Below are 10295 nucleotides of genomic sequence, written 5' to 3'. Positions count from 1 at the left end.
CCTTAAACATAGATCTATGAATGGTGTACTTGCTGCCTTGCAACTCAAGGCATCGGCCACAACATTGGCCTCCCCGTGATGGTACAAAATCTCGCAGTCATAAGCTTTCACCACATCCAACCATCTACATTGCCTCATGTTTAAGTTTGACTCATCCATAAAAATACCTCAAACTCTTGTGGTTAGTATAAATAGTGCACTTGACCCCATACAAATAATCTCTCTAAATCTTCAGGGCAAAAACCACAGCCTCCAGATCCAGATCATGCATAGGGTAATTCGCCTCGTGAGGCTTCAACTGCCTCAATGTTTAAGCAATCACTCGGCCTCTCTGCATAAGTACTATGCCCAAACCCAAAATCAATGCATCGCAATGGACCACAAAGTCATCCATACCCTCGGGAAGGGTCATAATCGGATCCTCACATAGTATATGTCTCATGGTCTCGAATGTTGCCTGCTGGTAAGTCCCCCACCGAAAAGTAACATTCTTCTTCGTTAATCGGTTCAAAGGATAAAAATCTTGGAGAAATCCTGAATGAATCTCCTGTAATACCATGCTAACCCAAGGAAACTGTAACACCCCATCTTTCAAGTAACTTCAAATTCATCCCTTGGGTTTTAATTATATCATTTTTGGTCCTTGGTTTGGTAAGAAGTGTCCATGGGAAGCCCTAGTGACAAGATGGTAATTTTGGAGAACGAGTAGTACACAGGGTGTACAAGTGAGCACGTTGGGCATACACATATGTACGTTGAGCGTACGTGTGTCCGGATGAGACCCTAATTTTTAGGGTTTATGGAGTATTTAAGCACCATTATGGGTCATTTTGACTCACGCTTTCATCCCCCAAAGTTATTTATCCATTTTGAGAGAGCCCTAACCCCCTTGAGTGAGCATCTTGAGCATATAGTGTGATTTTGTGTGCCAAAAAGAGAAGATAGTGCACCAAAGGAGTCAAGAAAGGAAGCAAGCTTGTAGATCTGGGATTATCATCTTCTTGGGAAGCTCTAGAGGGTATAAGGATTCTATCTTTATGCTTGGATTGTTTAGATCTTGTTTTGGTTTCTTTTTAGTATTCTTCTTGTCCCAAGTCCCAATATTATGCATGTTATGTTTTGGACGTGTTTGGCTATCCTTTCACACCCTGGGATGGGTCCTAAGGCATAAAATGAGGTCCCTTGAGCTAGTTTGGTCCCTTGTTCTTTGTAGGAGGTCTTAATAGATTAATACCATGTATTAAGCCCTTTTTGTATGTCTAAAGTATTAAAGTTTGAGACTTTATGATTTGGGAGTACTTTTGAGTCATAGATGTGAAGTTGGAGCTTAGGTGCTTAATCCATTAAGAACTTATAAGGATTTTAAGTCATGCGAGCGTACGCCCCATGTAAGTTAATGTACGCTTCGTGTACCTGGTCAATGTCCCCATATGCGGTCAATGCGAGGCTCACGTACGCCCTGCGTACCTTCGGGGTATGCCCAACGTACGCCATCTGGTGGGTTTTCGCTTTTAGGCTTTGTGTTGTGGGCCACCTTTTGGGCTTTGATTGTTTGGCCCTAATGCGCTATCTGAGTAGTGTGTTCTAGACTAATTGGAGGATTGGACCTTAGGATAAGACCCAATAAGGAGTTGGGCCTATTTTTGAAAATTGGGCCAAGTATGGGACTTGAGGTAATTTGGGCCTTTTGGATTAAGAATTGGGATTGGGTCTTGTCCCAATTAGGGAATGGGTGAAATGAAAATTTACCCTATGTATGGATCATTGGTCAAGGATAGCAATCTAATTATTAATTGGATGTTTTTTTTGTTGTATTACTTCAGGATTTTCGTGAGCCAGCAATCAGAGGTTTTCAGTATGATTCGGCTTTGCGAGGTGAATTTTCCTCATGGTACTTTCCGGTCGAAGGCACCAAGGCCGGCCCATTGGTTTAATATCCTGCTATTTGCTGATATGCCAATTATGGAGTAGATATGCATGAGTATCCTAGTTCTTGATATGCTAGTTTAGTAGATCTGTAGGGCAACCTATGATTCTATCTGCATGATTATCTATGCATGTGGTTATCTGTCCGCATATTGTGTTGGGTTGAGGTTGTACTGCTTCGTATTGTTGCCAAATAACCCTGAGGAGTTCTAGAAATGTGTTGATGGCCGGGTAGGGCATGCCAGACTCATACTGAGGGCTCAATAGCATTCCAGATACGAGCTGAGGACCCGGTTGATATGCCAGACTCGTACTGAGGGCTTGAGGGTATTGGAGCAATCCAGATATGAGCTGAGGGCCGGTTAGGGCTTAGCATATTCATACTGAGGGCTCAATAGCATTCCAGATACGAGATGAGGACCCGTTTGGTATGCCAGACTCCTACTGAGGGCTAAACATTGATATTTCAGTTTGATGACTGATCGGTATAGGGAGAAAGCTAGTCATAAGTTGTGGTCCTCGAGGGCAAGCCAGACTTATGCTATGGGCTCAGGAGCAAACTAGATGTGAGATGTGGACCCGTTATGCAAGCCAAACTTATACTGTGGGATCATGGGTAATCCAGTCTTTTAGTTATAGACCCATTGCATGCTGTTATTTTATATATGTGATCGTTTGTGTGATTGGTATTTTAGGGGAACTCACTAAGCTTCGTGCTTACAATTTTAGTTTATGGTTTCAGGTACTTCATCGTGTCAAGGTGAGGGTGTGACCGTACACATCCTCGCATTTTTGAACTTATGATTTCTAGGAAACTCTGATAAGGTAAATGTTTTGAAAACTATGTCGAAAGCGATTTTGATTTTAAATAATGTTTGGGAACAAAGGATATTGTAAACAATTCTTTAGAAAAAGGGTTGTTTTGAAAAGTTTAAATTTTATGAATTTTTACGGATGTTACAAAAACCCAGTGTTGGGCTATATTTTGTGGTTTATGCTTTGTTTTAAATGTATTATATGGTTCTCGGTGGGATTAGTGTGTTTTCGGTGGGCCTTTTATATTTGGGCTTTAGGTTATCGGCCTTAGTATAAATATGGTATGTGTATAGTCATTTGAAACGAATGCATTTTTGGTGGGTTGGAGTCTATTGACAGTTGAAGAGTAATCGAATGTACCTGATAATTAATCAATAGAATTGTGTGCATTCATTTTGTAATGTGTTCTTGATATATTCTATTGTTTGTTTCTTATCATAGTTTGATTAAGATTCCACATTAATCAAACTATTGCATTGGTATCTTGATAGATCTTAGTTCAGGGACTTACAAGTGGTTTCAGAGCCTTAAAAAACGACTTAAGGCTATTTTGGTATCAATTTCTTTTCGAAACATTACTTAGTTTGTGGTGTTTTTGGGTTGTATTGAAAAAGGATTTGCTCTTCATCGCCAAGTTGTTCTTTGTGTTCATCATTTTCTTAGTGTTCTTCACTAATTTTGGAAGAAATTACTTTGGAAATCGTTTTTGGTGATTTACCAAATTTTGGGATTCAATGGATAAGGAAACTCGATCAAAAACCTCGTTTTCGGCTAGGTCTCAGAGTTTTCAGCGGCCACTTGGTGTTTTTGGTACAAAGGAAAAAGGGAAGAGTTCACGGCCAAAACATATAGTTCACGTGCAACTGTTTTCGGTCAATCTTTTGAATTCTAGGGATTTCGGTCAAAAATTTTGACCTTTAAGGTTCTCGATCATCAGGTTGTTGACTATTGGTATTTTCGGTCAAAGAGTATTATTTTGGTTTTCAGTTAAAATCAATCAGCACTACTAGAAAAACAGCCTTTTACGACGCACATTGCGTGTCGTAAAAGGCTCAAACGACGCGCAAATGCGCGTCAAGGAAGGCCCTGTCATAAAGAGAGACGACGCACTTTTGAGCGTCGTATATTTACGAAGCTCATTTATGACGCGCGTTTATGACACGCAATGCGTATCAAGGAAGGCCCTGTCATAAAGGAAGACGACACACATTTGCGTGTCGTAACCTTACGACGCGCGTGTTTATGACACGCAATGCGTATCAAGGAAGCCCCTGTCAAAAAAGGTCATGTCGTAAATGAAGATGACACACATTTTTGCGTATCATAATTTTAAATGTTAAAAAAATATTGTTTATATATTTACTAATTTTCAAATTATATTTTCATTTATTGCCTCATAACAAAAAATAAAATACCATATACAAAATATACAATCCATTGCATAAAATTTAATGTCATACAAATAATCGATCCATGGAAAGATAAAAGAAGTCAATAGAAGTTGTTTTCCCCTTTACATGATTATCACATACTAAATAACAAACTTTATTTCATATTCATACATATGATTACATTATTCATTAAAAAACATATACCTACATCATCCCCTAAAATGTTATTACATGATGCAAGTTGGCCACTTCATTGATGGATCACCAAGAGGAAAACCAACAACTGCCGTAAAATGTTCCATGATGTGCCCATAATCATGTCCTGTAACTTTAAACATCTAATAAAGTAAAATATCTCCTAAAAATAGAATTGCACAAGAAACGACACATCGTAATGAGAAATTACTAATATAGAAAGCACTATAGCATATATATTTGAATGACAAAGATCAGATACCTCTTGATTAGCACAATAACCACCATATTGCTTAGTAGCTTCACAACTTGATACCTTAGTTGATCAAGCAACAAACCTAAGTTCTTACTTGCTTCAATTGATAAATCACTAACATTAAGTATGGGACCCCCTCTATGAATCCATGTTGTGTTAAATTCATCTGGCAACTCTACAGCACAAGTAATCAGACAAAAAGCATCATCAATACTCAATAACCATGCAAAAGAACATATAACTTATTGATAGTGGAGGATAAATACCTCCATAAGTTTGATCTTCAGGTGGTTCAGAAGAGTCACTTGGATCAGCTGTATATAAAAGAGTTACTGCTTCAATGAACTTAAGTGCAACCAACTTTCTCCGATCACTTTTCAGCTTGCAAAATATTTAGTTGTGTTTGTACATCTAGCTATGAAAAGTTCACAATATGTAGTTACTGCCTCATCAAAATGCCAAATGAAATTATTAAAATACCCCAAATCGTGACACTTACTAACTAAATTCTAAAATATAAAATATTGAAGGTGAAATAAAATACTAACACTTGCCATGCTGAACTTGTAGATCTCTACTCACATCTTCCATAAGAATCATATTTTCTTTTTTGATTATCTAAAAAAAATGACAAAATGATTTAAGAATCCCACAATAAGAAGGTAAAACATATAAATGTCAAAGAAAACCTAGATTACAATACAATAAGTTTAAGGCCTCGAAATTTCATATTTAAGTAGAAATATTAAAAAGCGAAATTAGGAACAAGTAAAGACAAAACACAGCCTTAGACACGTTACCATTAACATGTATGTTCAAAAAAATACATGAAATGCCTCCTGTCATGCTGATTTCACCATTGATATATGAAGTATACTTTAGTAACTTACAAAGTAGTGAGCAAAGCATAAATTAAACCTCTTTGTATGAAAAGCTATACAAGGATAAATTAGTAATCACCAATCTTTCTGGAAAACCGAGAATGTTAAGTCGCTGGAGAGAGTTTTCAGGCTCAGATTTGGAGTGATTGAATCTGCAAGATTCTCTATATTTGCAATGACCAATTTGGTAAAACTGCAACACGGTTGGGTAAGCATGTAAATACCATATGGATACACAACAATGAAAGAAGATAATATCAACAAATCAAGAAGTAGATACTAGCAATACAAGTTTGTAGGTTCATTAGGCACATTAATTTACTCTATAGGTTCCCCAACTAGCCCTACTTATGGGATGTGGATCCATAAACACTGACATGGAGACTTCATATTGGGTCATGAGACTCCATAAACGCTGACATGGAGACTTCGCATGCCTTGGTTCGAAAATTGTCAGCATCACACACAAATAATGTCACAGTATAAAGTGACCATGTTCTGAAGTCACAAAATTAAATGAACCAGGTCATATTTCTCCCATTTATTGGTGGAAGCACCAATGAATCAAGAATCATGTCATCCTTCTGCACCTATAAAGATTATAACCAAAGAAAATAAGGAAAAAAATACCCAAAATAAGAAAAACAAAAAATATAAATTGGGAATCATGTCTAGACAGAAGACATTCAATGGTTGTATGTGCATACATCAAAATGGCAAAAGACATCCAATGGTTGTATGTGCATACATCAAAATGGAGTGATATGAAACATGATACTAGCAATCCACCCATCGAGTGCAGGAGGGTAAATATGTAATAATGCATGCACCTATGCATGATGAGTTTGAACCAAAGAAAGCAAATCTGGCCTTTCAATATCTTCATCACCACATAAATTACCCCAAACTATAGGGACTATTCGTGTAATTTACTCTTGTTTATATTCCAAAATCCAATTCCTTTGGCAGATTTACAAACCAAACAGAAATATACATCAGATGCAAAGTAAGTTTAATTTTATAAGGATTAGAAATCTTTTCACATTTCTTGTATATATTTTGATATACAAGATGTATCAGAGGTGCATATTTTGAATGCAAGATATAAAGAGAAAATAGGAGATATTGAAGGAGCTCGTGCTGCATTTCAGATTTGTGATACTTTTGAATATGATTCATCTTTCATTGAAACCACAATAAAAGAGGCTAATATGGAGCAACGTCTGGTAAACATAATCAATCATCAATCATGACTATTATTTTATTTGCATTTGTAGCAAAAAACTGACTTTATATTTTATAATAAACAGGGAAATTTGGATACAGCTTTGGACATTTATAAAAAAAAAAGCACTCAAAATGACAACAGAAAAGGAGAAGAGCATATTATCCCTATTCTTTATATTCACTTTTTCCGCCTCAATTACTTGGTATGCATTGCATTTCTAACACTTATATAAATTTATTTATAACTGATTATTGTGATTTCTAGAAATAAATGCTTCATGAAGCATTGTTACATCAATTTTTTATTATCATATTTGTTGCATGTTTGTAGATCACTAGTAGTGCAGATGCTGCAATGAATTTACTAATAGCAGCTGTCCCACAAGTGCCTCATTCTAGATTACTTCTAGAAGTACTCTCTCTCTCTCTCTCTCTCTCTCTCTCTCTCTCTCTTCTTTTTTTATTAAAAAAAATCTAAAATGACGGAGGCTTCGATGTACTTAGGTGGGTACCAGGTTGACTCGGTGCAACTTTTATTTATAGGAATTGATTAATTTTGCAACGACACACGAAGGATCAAGACATTTGAAAAAAATGGACCGAATTATGGAGACTACCATAACTTGTGAATCAGAAAGTTTAGTGCAATGTTAACATATAAATAAGGAAAGAATGGGGAAGAATCAAGTCATCAACATTTTACCTTTTTGTGGTTGTCCCAATCTTTCATACATTAGACCAAGTACATGACAAAATAATATACCTTGGATAGAGCTTGACTAATAACAATTTTCCTACCAAGCACTGAAGGGAAAAGGGCATCAGGTAATGCTGTGTTTGCCGCCATAGCATTATGGAATAGAATGCCAAAAGAAGAGCAGTTCCAGCCATAATTACTACTAAACTAATAATATCTCTACCAAGTATTAAGATTAAGCAACATCCCCATGTGATAAGAACTACAATTGGAGAAATGACAACAAGCCATGCATAGAGGGATAGAAAACCGCATAGTATTCCCAATTGAGGGCCTTGGGGGAAACTTGGCCATTTTCTAGCAAAGTTCCAACTGAGCAAATATGACAATAATAACAGAAAGTGTTAGGTGATAACTTTTAAGAGGTTCAAAATGAACAAATTGAAACCAACTGATTAATAACTTAAGACATGTTAATCAAAAGTTTCCTACTTATGGTTGAACATTTAAGAGGTTCAAAATGTAATGTTATATACTTATATATCCAATTTCCAAATCTTCCTATTTTTAACTTTCAAGTTCTGTTTAGCTGAAGAATGTAACATGAGGTGATCTTGTAGACCACTGATAAAGAAACAATACTCAAAGAAAGCTATTGAATTCTCCATTGCTTCAAATGAGAAACCATAACGACAAAAACTGGTTAACAAAACAGGAAATAAGGAAGAAGTACCTGTATATCCGCCATGGCTGCCAATTAACAACTCAAAGTATCGCAAAAGAAGCCAACCCCAAGAAAGTGAAAAGGGTTCCCGTATTATGCATGCCAACATTACATCCCTGTCATCCCCTTCCATGGCTTTTTCCTCCCTTTTCTCTCTAGCTTTTCAACTACACCGCAGACAATATACAGAAACAAATCAAAGCGTGATTAACATATAATTTAAAACAAAACATAAAATCCAAATTAACTAAGTTACTTTGAAACCAAAAAGATATGCAATTGAAGCAAACAACTTACTTCACTAAACTGGTTTCAGCTGCCAATAACATCATGATAACTTCTAGGACGTGAAATTGAGTTCTAGAGGAACTAGGGTTTATTTTATTTTTTCAGCTGGATAGCACTGTTATGTAATCAATAAACAATTTTCCATTGAGATTGTCTTTGATGAAGCTCTTCAAAATGAACATTGAAGATCTTCAACCTAATGTTAAACCACCACATTTCAGTTTATATATCAACCAAAATTTTAATTCTTTTTTATAGATATAATAGATAGTTGAAAAGAAAAACCTATCCTTTACAAGTGCTCGTGAAGCTCCATTGCTGTTACCAGCTCCATCACCTCCAGCAGAAATGTACAAACAACCTCAAGAGAAACTTTTAGAGCCCTAAACTCCAAGGGTAAGTAGTCAGGTGAAGTGTTACCAAACAAAAGGTTTTGAATATCCCAATATAATTGGTCACCATCCCTTTGGTCACTTGGATCGACTATCTTATAGAGAAAAAAGATTGTTGATTATCATATCAGAAGAACACAATAAAACAGAGTAGATGAAGCAAGAGAGAGAGAGAGAGAGAGAGAGAGATGATCATAGATCGAAAAACTTTGTTTATGCCCTTGAATTTCTAGGCATCTGAGTCTTTCTTTCTAGGTTTTGTATTCTCCATTGAAAGTCTCTGGTCGATAGAAACAATAGAAAACCAAGATTTTATGTGCTATCGACAGACAAGAAGCGTCTGGACTCTAAGGGGAGGGGTTTCATTTGAAATCACGATGGTTTTTGAGGATTCTTATTTAAAAGCTTGAAATTTCTCTTCAAGGTTTGTCTGTGTTTTATGTGTTGAAAACACGAGAGTGGTAGAAGATCGAGTGAGTTAACTTACCAAATCTTCCTCATTCATAAATGTAACAGATCTCGGGGCAGGTTTTTCACACAGACATGCACCGATTCAACAGCTACTAAGTTCGATAGAAAATTGAGGAAAATCATCTTGGGAGGGGAAGTTATTTGGGAAGAACTTGAAGCATTTGAAATACTAGACCTTGATTTGATGTAACTTGACGATGACCATTGTAGATTGATAGATTGAAGACCTGGAGTGATCCCTTGTGAAGAAAGTTGCACGATTACAGAGAGTCCTTGTTGATTGAATCCAAGGATTCTGTCAATGGCTCTATCGGGTTTGGTTAAATCCCCAATTTGGAATGTGCTACATCTGGTTCATGAACTTGCCAAGTCAATTAGGGTTTTTTTAATGAAAAATGAAAGGGGTTAATGGATTGGGATGATGTCGTACCTGAGAAAACAAAGAAAAAGAAGGAGACCTCGCAGATCAATTACGATTCACCTTCGAGGTTTACAGAGAGACAGGAGGTAGAGAATGAAGGGAGATCTAGAGGAGAAAGTATCATAGTGGGGAGAGTGGATTTCAAGGATGAAAAATAGATAGAAGATAGAAAAAACAAGGCGAGTTCTCAAAATTTTAGGGATTTCGTTTCCCCCTTGTCTACTAAAAGCGCGTTTCATTAAAATTATAAAGCGACAGGTACAGACGACGTGCGTTTAAGATAAAGCGCCCTCCGTGTTTTTAATTTTTTTTCTTGAGACACTAAATTAAGGGCACGCAAGCAAGTAAACAATCTGCTTATAGAAAAATTAGAAGCGCAAACTAAAGATTTAAGCAGGATTAAAGAAGAATACAACACCAAATGTGTTCACTATCGTTTTGCCAAATAGAAAATTGCAAACTTAACTGCCGAACTTGATGCATTAAAAGCTAAATTTAAGGATGTTGAATTTAATTATAAGAAATTCGATGTGTCAAGTGAGTTTGTTGATTCAATGATAGAAAAATAATTAAAAAGGAAAGACAAACAGGGTGAGGGTCTAGGGTATCA

The 10295-nt window shown here is 36.4% G+C and overlaps 1 long non-coding RNA gene across 1 annotated transcript; it reads right to left on the bottom strand.

The window, feature by feature from the left end:
• Positions 1-4201: 4201 nt before the first annotated feature.
• On the bottom strand, positions 4202-9858 carry LOC145057069 (uncharacterized). Its single transcript, XR_013685964.1, has 5 exons — positions 9695-9858; positions 8411-9613; positions 8123-8280; positions 4851-7761; positions 4202-4759 (listed from the first exon to the last, which is right to left on the bottom strand). It is a non-coding gene; the product is annotated as an uncharacterized LOC145057069 (long non-coding RNA).
• Between the last annotated feature and the right edge of the window lie 437 nt (positions 9859-10295).

This window comes from Lactuca serriola, chromosome 6, assembly GCF_051521515.1.
Source record: "Lactuca serriola cultivar US96UC23 chromosome 6, Lser_US96UC23_V15, whole genome shotgun sequence".
Classification (NCBI taxonomy): Eukaryota; Viridiplantae; Streptophyta; class Magnoliopsida; order Asterales; family Asteraceae; genus Lactuca; species Lactuca serriola.
Note: the sequence above shows the minus strand (reverse complement) of the source record. Positions and strands in the feature narration are given on the sequence as shown.